The sequence below is a fragment of the Camelus ferus genome, chromosome 7, assembly GCF_009834535.1.
Source record: "Camelus ferus isolate YT-003-E chromosome 7, BCGSAC_Cfer_1.0, whole genome shotgun sequence".
Lineage (NCBI taxonomy): Eukaryota > Metazoa > Chordata > Mammalia > Artiodactyla > Camelidae > Camelus > Camelus ferus.
Genome location: NC_045702.1, coordinates 54,502,125 through 54,513,203, shown reverse-complemented (window position 1 = coordinate 54,513,203; position 11,079 = coordinate 54,502,125). Strand labels below are relative to the sequence as shown.

General features: G+C 37.2%; 1 long non-coding RNA gene across 1 annotated transcript in view; it reads left to right on the top strand.

Moving 5' to 3' along the window:
* Positions 1-5,029: 5,029 nt before the first annotated feature.
* Positions 5,030-11,079, top strand: part of LOC116664950 — a 192,833-nt gene continuing 186,783 nt past the window's right edge. The window contains exon 1 of the long non-coding RNA XR_004321505.1: positions 5,030-5,293. This is a non-coding gene — a long non-coding RNA (uncharacterized LOC116664950). The remainder of the gene's footprint in view (positions 5,294-11,079) is intronic.

Sequence of the window (11,079 nt, the reverse complement as noted above, 5' to 3'; positions counted from 1 at the left end):
AAGGATCCCCCATGTCCTTCCTTACCTATTGCACATTTATCCTTTCTGCTCTCTACTTTTTCTTGAGTCTCTTGAAGTACAATCTGGGATCATTTTCCTTCTGCCCAAAGAACTGTCTTTTTAGTATTTTCTGAAGTATGATCTGCTGGCAACAAATCCTTTCATTTTTGGTTTCTGAAGTTACTTATTTTGTTTTTACAGTTAAAGGACATTTTCATTATGTAATAGAATTCCAGGTTGGCAGTTTTTGTTTTGGTTTTTTCTTTAAGCATGTCTTCTATTGTCTTCTTGCTTCCATTGTTGTTGGTGGGAGTCAGCTCTTAGTGTAATTTTTGCTTTTATGAAGGTATTATGTCTTCTCTGTCTGCTTGTAAGACTTTTCTTTGTTTTTGTGTTTAGTTTTTGCAGTTTGACTCTGTCTCCGGGTGGTTTTCTGTGTAATTCTTTTGCTTGGGATTTGTAGAGCCTCTTGAATTTATGGCTTGAATCAACATTTGGTTATCTGGGAGTCTGTTTCTCTTCTGCTTTTTAATCAAATTTTGCCCTTTTGTATTTGTGGTTTTCTTCTGACTGACTGCCATACATTAAAAGTACAGTTTTAGTGTGTTTGAAGCTCTGTGGGATGCCATCATTCTCCAGAGAAAATTTACTTCTGTTACTGGCAGTTAACAAGGGTTAGGCTAGATTATCTCTCTGGGTTTCCTTTTCCTTTGGGTCCTTCCTCCGAATTCTCATTGTCTTTGTCGTTCTCGGATCTCTTCAAATAGATTTAAAAACAAAAATAGCCTAGCTTTTCCAGTTTCTCTTAGCTAGAAAGTTGGTCTGGAAAGGAGTAAAAATTAATTTTATTCTAAAAGCAGTAGGAAAGTATTACAGATTTTTAAAAATTGACATAAATCTGATTCCCATTTTAAGATGATCTTAACTAATTTACTTACTTTGTCATCTCTTCTCTTGAAATGTCCTAAAAGTTGGCTTTTAACTCCATTTCCACTGTTATCCTGGTCTAAATGCTATCTAGTTACTAGCTTCAGTTACTGCTTTTATCTTGCTGTCTTAGTCTCTGCAGGCCCTCTAATATATCAATGTTAAATTCTTTTCCCCAAGGTCCTGTTTCTTTTTTGTGTAGATTTGGAACTTAAAATTAGCTGTGTAGTCCTTTAAGTAAATAGTTTCATTGGTCACATTTTACCGAAGAGCAAATCAGCTCGAAGAGGTCAAGGAACTTGCTCAAGGTCGCACGAATAGGTGGCGCTACGTGCTAAATCCAGGCCTCTTGAATTTCAGAGAGTAGATCCATCACTTTATGGTACAGGGATGTATTCCATTCAGACGATATTTTCTATAAATATAGCAGCGTTTATATTCTGTTGCTGCCACGTACAAAACTTAGTTAAAATGTAAATAATAAAAAGTTGAAGCTTTTTTTTTATTGTTCATGCTCCTTGATGTCAAAGCTGTTTGAGCTGAACTTTTTTCCAGAGATATTCCAAGATTTTTTTTTTCAGAAATGTTTACCACTGTATAAATAAATAAATAAATAAATAAATAAATAAATAAATTTGTTTAGAATATTTCAGAGTATGAAACCTTTCTATTTATACATGAACATTTAACATTATTTCACATACACACAACATACAACACACAAACACATACACACACAGGTATGAGAAGTTTAAAAAGAAGATACAAAATTCAGTGCTCTGTCATTCCCTACTATCTAATCAATGTGTTTTTAAAGGATCAGAGAAATTTGTTTCCTGGACTACGGATGCTATCTTTAATTTGAAGTTTCCTAGGTAATACGGTGTTCTCATTTCAGGCTGTTTTTGGACACACTGAATGCTTAAATCACTTATTTCACTATGTACGGGGATACCTACAAGCCTGGCCATGAATTGGAGGGTGTGAGAAACAGAGCTTTTGTCATTAAAAAAAAAAAATTGGTATTGATGGTGATCTGCTTATTAATCTGTGTCCTAATACCTGACATTTATAGTTACTAAAATTTCTATTCCATCTCAGATATACTTAAAATTCTTGATTTCATTTGAATTTAGATAACATTTTGAACAATGGCTGGATTCCCATACATCCCAGAGTGACCATTTGAATTCCATAGATTTGAAATGCTTTTATTTCAGACCTGGTAGATAGAAAGTTAGACTAAAGTAGTGGTGATGATGGCTTGTAAAGCTCTCTAACAGGCTCTCTAATAATACTGTTAAGAGCGTGGGTTCTGGAACCAAACTGCCTGTGTTCAGATGCTTGTTTTGCCCTTTATCAGCAGTGTAACTTTGGATAGGTTACTAGTATTTCTGGGCCACAATATTAACCATGAAGTAAGATGACAATAATAGGCTATTGTAGAGTTATGAGGATTGTGAGAATCATCACATGTTGGTATTTAGCATCTTGCCCTGCCCTTAGTAAGCGTTTAATTATTATTATTATTAGATTACCAGTAAAATTTTCTCTGAAGAGCCCCATTTATAATAGGGTTTGCACAGTGGATCTGTGCAGCCCCTGACATTCTATCAGTTGATGTAATTTTCCGAGAATTCTTCAGTGGTTTGAACAAACTATGGCTCTTCCCAATATGATAGCGTTTCTGTCTGTGCCAATTCTATACATGGCAATCTGTGGTCTGCATGACAATAAGCAAATGTTTATTTAAAACTCAGTGTTGGAAGAGGGAAGGGTAGATCTTGACATAAATAAACATGAGAGCATTAGAGAGATTTTTCAAGATTCAGCAGGAAAATGCTGCCTCGTGGCTGCACAGAGGAATGTTCACGGAGCTCTGATTCAAAGACAGGAGCAGCAGTCAGCCACCGGTTTCCCCAGGTTCTGCCTTTATTAGGTTCCTCTGACCCCTTTGTAACTGAAAGTCAGGTGGACATAGGGCTTCTGTGGCATCCTGAAAGTCACCAGTATTTCTAAGTAATAAATGTTACTACTTTAATGACACAGCCTTGCTGAAATGTGGGTGACCTGGAATTTCACAGATGTAGTGTAATACTAAATCGGCTGTGACCACACACAGGATGTCATTGTCATTCCTTTCAAACTACAGAGCAGTAATTTGGTAATGTGTGAACACCTGGGTTTGCACTGTCTTTAACCTGAAATAAAAGGGAGAGGAATAGCCCGAGTCTTTTTGTTTTGGTGAAATCTGACCCATGGCTTTCTTTCCCTTTATAAACATTATATTTGGATCTGTGCCTACATATGTGTAAGTTTTTATTTTTCAGAACAGCTCTTGAGGGAACCATTACCTGTGCTGTATTATGTAGAACAGTGTGGGTGCTGGAAGAGTGTTCAGTCCTAATAATAACAATACACACTAGTTATTCGCAGGTGAGGCATTTGGTGAGTCACCATTTACTGTGTGTTCTGTGTTTAAACTTGGTTATGCAAATGGGTCAGATTATTTCTTAAATGAACTTGACTATTAGGATATTCCATCACTGGAGTCAAACATCAAAGAATAGCACTTTTAAAACATTTTTTTTCACTTTTAATTTTGGAACAATTTCAAACTGGGAGAAAAATTGCAAGAACAGTACAACAGAAATGTCTGTGTACCCTTCCCCTAGAGCCTTCATCCAGGGTTGGCCAGTTGTCTAAACATTGTCCTTTATGACACAGGATGCAATCCAGGATCAATTGTGGTGCCAGTTATCCTGAAACAGTTCCTCCTCCTTTCCTTGACGCTCTCAGCAATGTTAGTTTTGAAGACTTTAGGTCAGTTATTATGGAAACTGTTCCTCAATTTGGGTTTATCTAATGTTCCCTCATAATTATATCCAGGTCATCCACTTTTTGGACAAAATTTCACAGAAGTGTTGGTTTGCTGTTTTCCTTGCATCCAGTCATGTGGTACATGGTGTCAGTTTTTTCACTACTGGTGTTGTTAGCTTTGATCACTTAAGATGGTGTCTCTGAGATTTCTCTACTATAAAAGTATGAATTTTTTGACAGTTTGGAATTAGCAATTATTTTGCAGGCATAGATTTTGAGACTTTAAAATCCTGTTACTCAGCCCCAATTCATCAATTAGTTTTTGTATCCATTACTACTTCTTGCATGATTAATTATTACTAAATTCGTTGAGAAATGCTGATTTTTGCAATTCCTTCCTTCCACATTACTTAGTATTAAACTGCAAGGAAGAGCTTTCTTTTCTCCCCAGTTGTTTAGTTATATCATCAGGATTCATGAATTTCTATTTTATGCAATGAGCTATAGTTCAGGAGTGTCATTATTTATTTTGTTGCTCAACTTGTCCCAAATTTGACTAGTAGGAGCCCCTCCAGGCTGGCTTCTGTGTCCTTTGACAGGTACTGATCATTCTTTGAGCAGTTCCTTACTTTCTGGCACAATCAAGCTCATCTTTGTTCTTTCCTTGGATCAGCCCTGGGAGCAGTCATTGGGTCCTGTTTCATTTAGTAGACTGGCATCTAGAAACTAAGATCTGGGTAGAAGATGAGCTTATTTGTGGGATATTACTGCTTCCAGACTCCTTTAGTGAAAAAAGGAAATCACTGTTTCTCTGTTTCTCTCTCTCTTCTCACAAGTATGTCTGTATATGTATGTATTATGTGTATATGTATATGTATATGTATATGCATATGTATATGTATACATTCATACAGACATACTTATTAATTTATAACCATGAGTACACACCAGTACTTACAATTCCTATTTCTTATCACCACAGAATTCATTATAGCTTTCTCTCTTTCCATATTTGTACTGTCTTTGTCTGGCAGTAATACTGGCTTCCATATCTCAATATATTATTTGCTCAATCTCCCCGTATGTAGAGCTTGCTAGGCTGCCTTCCTGCCTGATGGCTTTCTCACTGAATAGCAAATAAGGGGCAGAGAGAAGGATGGAGGGACGGAGGAAGGAAAGGAATACACATTTTAAAATCTAAATTAAAATTTAAGACTAGATTTTCTAACAGATTTTTTTTAATGTATAGGTATTACAGAAGTAAAGTTCTGGGAATGGAGTTTATTACTTTTTTTCAGATCTTGCATGTATATTCTATTATTTTGTTTTTATATTCATAGCACTTAATGGTAATAGGCATTAGGCCTACAAAGATGAATGAGACCCAGTCTACAAGGAACTCAGCATGTGAGACGGCGAGTGGACGTGTCGACAATTCCTACGACAGAGTGATCAGGGTTAGAGAAGAATCCACAGCTCCAGGAGCAGAAGACGAGACCGAGAGGTTTGGACAGAGGCAGCTGAGTGATTTTCTTCTCCATTAAGAGTAAGAACTGACTTTCTAAAAGGTTAATTTCTAGTTGGCCTTCTGAATTTTGTTTTTTTTTTTTAATCTTCTGTTTCTTCTGCCCTAATTATTCTGTAGAAGGCCAGAGGTCAGGCAGGACGAAGGGTCCCTCCGTGGTCAGCTGGGACACAGCTCTTCCTTAAAGGCCTGGGCTCCTGTTTCTCCCGGCCCCAAGGTTGGGGGCTTTGGCGTATTCTGAGTATAGCTTCTGACTGCAAGGGATCAGAACTGTATCATATTTAATACTATATAGTTCTTTTGAATAGTATATATTTTTCAGTGCTTTTAAAGTCACTATTATAAAATTTCTTATATTATCAAATAGTGCCAATATTCTAGAATTTTGTGTATATCAGTTGTATCTTTATATTTAATGGATATGCAGGCAAATCACTTCAGTTTTTATTATTTTAGTTAAAGGGCTCTTCATTGTATCACATGCTTTAAAACATACTGGTTAGTTAAGACTCCCAACAATGTGGAAATGTGGGTTGGTTTTACCACTCTATAATTAAAAGTTATTGCTCCATGGCTTCCAAGGAAGTCAATAAAGGCACTTGGAGAAATTGGTCCAATCTTATATGGTGCAAGAAGAGTAAATAAATACAGATGAATGAATCTCAACCGAAGTCATCTGAGAGATAAATATAACCTCTGCTCCAATAATTGAGCCTCAGATTCTGGCTCAGAAAGACATTATGCCTTCTCAGCACTGGCCTTTGAACACCTGAGATGCTCAATTTTCAAACAGAATCAACTTATGATGAGAAAATATTCTTTGAGATTATAAAAAAAGGCACTTGTAATTTAAATATTTAAACATAAACCCCTATTATAGCTACCTTTCTCCCTGCATTACAGAAACTGACAGCTCTAAATATTACATTAAGCATATTACACCCCCATTATATATTTTGCAGTATAAAGATATTCCTTAAACTAGGTACTAGTATTACTTAAAATTGCAGTCATCTGTCTGTGTTTGATATGGAGCGCAGGTACTGGGTCACATCTCGGCAAGGATCTCAAACTTGTTGAAAGCTGATTGAAAGTCAGGGTGGAGTTTGCATGAGAGGCCCATGATGGTGAAATCTTGGACACAGCGTGGTGACACTTTCCTTACAGCTTACAAGTTCACAGAGTTCATAGGCAATTCACGTAAACTCAAAACGTCTGAGTAGCCATGTGAAAAACTATTTGCATCTTGGGGACACCTAAATCTCAGTTTATGACTCATCTCTATATATCGAGAAATTGCCACAGTCATCACCTTGGAATCCTGTCTTAGTGTATTTACAAATAACTCACATCGCTTACTTGGGATTTAGATGATTTTAAAACCAGAAAGTCACTGTTACTTTTAAAACTAGACAGTCGCTAAATCCAGCACAATCACCTTGTTCTTTCGTTTAGAGCTTTCTTCCTATTCCCTTTGGTTTCACTCATAACTCTGGTAACCAAGATAAACATCATACAAGTAGATAAGAATTTTTGAAAATCTGTTTTCAAAGCTCTCAAAGAAAGATAACCATTTTGAGATTTCCCTTCTGGGTTGCTTTAGTCAGAAGAATAGTATGGTAAAATATTTTCACAATTATTTTATCAAGCATAATGTTCAATAATTATAACACTAACCTTATTATAGAGAGTCTCAGGAGATAGGTAGTAAGTATTATCATTATTTTATGTTCTGTGATAAAAACATTAAGGCTGACAATAACCAGAGATTTTAAAATGATGATTAAATTCCAGCTAAACTAGTCTTTGACAAGCATTTACTGACAGTGCTTGAGGAAGCAGCAGCAGTTATGACAGGGATAATAAAACATCACAGGAGAGACTTGCCTCTTTAATGCCCATGACTCTTGAGCAATGTGTATAATTAGCACTCCATGGAAACCACTGTAGGAACATTCTGTAATATGGGTTAGGGAGACCTTTGTCCTCAGATTTACTAGCTAATGACATTCTATAATGCTTTGGTAAATCATTGAATTCTATTGATTTTTAAGTATTTGGGAGTATCTAGTTAAAAATAGGAAGTCTGACTTGGAGTTGGAAACTTCTCCTTTAAACTATTCCCAGTAGCCTCCCCGCATGTCCTCAGCTTCTGTGGAATGCCTAGAGTGTCCATCTCTTGACATAAAGTGAAGCATTAAGAGTACACTTCTGTTTCAAAATCCAGCAATTTCATAAGCCTACTGAAATTATCCTCATCATTACTAAACTCTGCTGGCATAAATATTATATAACAAAGTTATGACTTATTGGTAAATCAGTTTATTCATTTGAACTTTTATAACACAAAGATCAAGAGACAACATTCTGCATTTCTTTCTGTTCACACATATCTAAAGTCCATGTATTTTTAAATTATAATATCTGCAATCATATAAATGTCATAGGTTTTTAAAAATACAAAATTTTGAGAAATAAAAATTAGTTGAGATGTAAATATGATGGCCAAACTGAATTATGAAAGTCAGCTAGCTGAGGATTTGTTGAGAATAAGTTCATGAAGAAAAAAACATAAGGATAGATTGAAAGTATTTCTTTTTAATATGGTTTCTATTAAATTAAAATACAACAAAAACAAACCACTTCTTAGGACCTTCCCTTTGAGATACTGTACACACAGGGACATGTAAGGATGCTTCCAGCACAGAAATTCTGAAACGTTCTTGGTTTGTGACATTTTTAGTGTCACATTTTTTTTTCATGGTAAAACCTAAGACAAAAAAATTTAATAATTCTGTTTATTAAGTAGTTAGACCCCAATTTAATAGTAGTATTGTAGCCATAGTTTGTGGAGTGGCTAACAGATGTTGCCGTGCTACCCTCAAAATTTAAAAATATTAGTGCCCCTCCTGTGTGTTTACGGCAGCCAGCATAGGTCTGGGAACCATGGTCCTAGCAGCAAAATGGCAAAACACTGATAGTGACTTAAATGCTCATGAATTGGATGATGTTTGAATGACAGTGTAGCTATATGCTGGAATACTATGTAGGAATTAAAAAGATGGAAACATATCTGTATATACTGATGTACAGAAGTCTCCAATACATGTCATTGAGTGAAACTTGGAAACCTGCAGAGGATTTACTGTAATACAACATTTAAAACACATACATGTATCTGGAAAGCATAACTGCACATGTATGTTCAAAAACACACACAGAATATGTATATATATTTTGTATACACACACATTTTCTGTGTTGCAGGCCGCACACACATTTTGTGCTGGTCCCTGAGGCTCCCTACTCCGTTCAAGGGTGTTCCCCCGCCTGACTGTGGCCACTCTCAAGTGTAGTGTGGAGAGCCCAGTCTTCCCCTCATCTGTTGTCTTTTCCTTTTTCCCCAAATTGCTATGTCTGGCTCTTCATCTTCCATTTCCTCCTCTTTCCTACTTTTTAAAAAGAATTAAGACAATTCAAAAAAGAAATTACATTGTGAAGGTAGTATATTTAAAGTGACACCCTGTAGGACTCTCCTGATGATAGAAGGAAGTTAATTCAAATCCTAACACCTTCCCAAGAGACCCTCCATGGCAGAGCCTCTGTTCCTGACTCAGCTTTCCAGACCTCAGGCTCACACATTTCTCTGAAAGCGCTTCCTCCTCCGTCTAGCCTTTCCTGTGAGATCTCTTAATAGGTTACGCAGGAAACTCCACACCCTGTCTGCAATGAAATCTAACTCACTACAGCATCTAACCTCCCTCCGCAGTTGTTGGGCTGCACCCTACAGACCTACAAGGCCTGTACCTGTCCAGCTTCAAGACCAAAGGAAGAGCCCAGAGTCAGCCACAGACACATTAGTGGCTTAATGGATGGGGGATCTTATATGACTGAAGCAAGATCCTGCAGGGACACCCCCACTGTTAGTGGCAGACGGTGGGCAGGACATAGTGGCAGGCTTTGCTCCTGGGGGCAGGGGAGGTTACCAGTTACAGGGGGAAGTTGATGTCAGGTTGGCTCACCAGTGTCCAGGGAACCAGCAGAGGGGCACGCCCCCACCACCTCTTTGATAAGAACAATCACTAGCTAGGGCCTGGGGCAAGTATGTGGGAAGCTCCGTCGTGTGAGTGGGATGTAGGTGAAGCAGTAACTTGGTCGAGCAGAGGATGTACAGAGGGCAAGAGAACAGCCATCCTGGGTGGCCTGACCACACAGCAGTCCACCTCCCTGCTCTGCCTTAAGTTCATTCCCAACAAACTAGGTCTCTGGCACAAGGTGGGAAAGGATTGTCTTGGTCAATACTGACTGTCACAATTTCTCAACAACGTGATGTGCACACGTGTTCTTTATCTACCAGGCACACACACTTGTTCTTGCTTCAGGACTTTTGCTGTAGCTTATTTCTGGCTTGATGTCAGTATCACCTTCTCACAGAGACCTTTCCCAACCTTAATTTAAGAAGTCTCCCAGGTAGGGTTGCCAGGTAAAATAGAGGAGGCTGAGTTCAATTTAAATTTCAGATAATGTTTTGTAAAAGTATATCCCAAATGTTGCATGGGATGTATTTATGTTAAAACATTATTCATGGTTTATCTGAAATGTAGACCGAACTCGGTTTCCTGTATTTTTATTGCTAAGCCTGGCAACCCTACTTGTCATTTTCTGATACAACCCTCTGTGGTAGCTTCCTTCTTGCGCTCAGGATGAGGTAATATGCTCTTGTTTACTTGGTTGCTCGCCTGTTCAGTGTCTGTCTTCCTCCAGAGGAGCCCTGTCTGTCTTATTCCCCACTGTACCCCGAGAACCTGGGACACTGCCTAGAATGTACTAGATCCTCCAGGGGATGAACACGTCTTCCAAAAACAAATGTTAACAGAAGTGTTTTAAACTGAACCCTTTGCTACTTGCCCAGTATTTTGTGAGGTACCTCACATTTTGTGGAATTCTAGTGTCACACAATTATAGACATTGTGCCCTTCAGAACTTCTAGAATAAGAAAGGAGTCATGTAATCCATTTACAGAAAGAAAAGCTTTGGGGAAAAAATATTTAAAAAACAGATTCCATTTAGTAACCTTGATGAAAGGAAAGGAGGTCATGTATTTTACCAAATATATAAATTTTAACCATTTAAGAAACTTTGATAAAAACATTCAAGAATGTATTAAATTTTAATTCACAGGACACTGTCAACATATTAGGTTGTCTTTGGGTTACCTTGAAATGATTTTTGGCAAAAATCTCACCATAAAGCTTCTCTTAACTATCTATGCATATTTTTACACTTTTTTTTTTTTTTGGTGAATATAGTAGTACATGTAACTCATGAATTTTTTAAAAAAGTGTATTTGTTCTTAAGTTAATTGGCTCTCTGGTAGTTTAAGGAAAGGTAAATTAATTGTGTTTCTTGTTCATCCTAGTAAATGATATTTGTTTCTGAGTGTACGTGTTCATGGAATATAAGTTCCACAGAACATTAATCTTATTGATAGAATATAAAACTCTCTGTGGTCTTTTTCACAAAAAAGTTTCCACATCTTCTTTGGGTGAAGTTGGCCAAGTGGTCTTTAGGCAGAATAATCTGAGTAAGATGAGAGTTGAGCAAGTAAGACGGGAATCTAATCACTATGGACTGATTTTGCGTCATTCAGACTTCCTTCTTCTTAATTCCAGATGTAGGGATCAGAGGGTTTAGAATTACATAACAATTTCTAATACACTGTTAATTTATATGAAATCTGAATTGGTGGTGGTATTGCTCTGTGTGTGTGTGTGTGTGTGTGTATAGAACCTAAAAAAGCACATGAT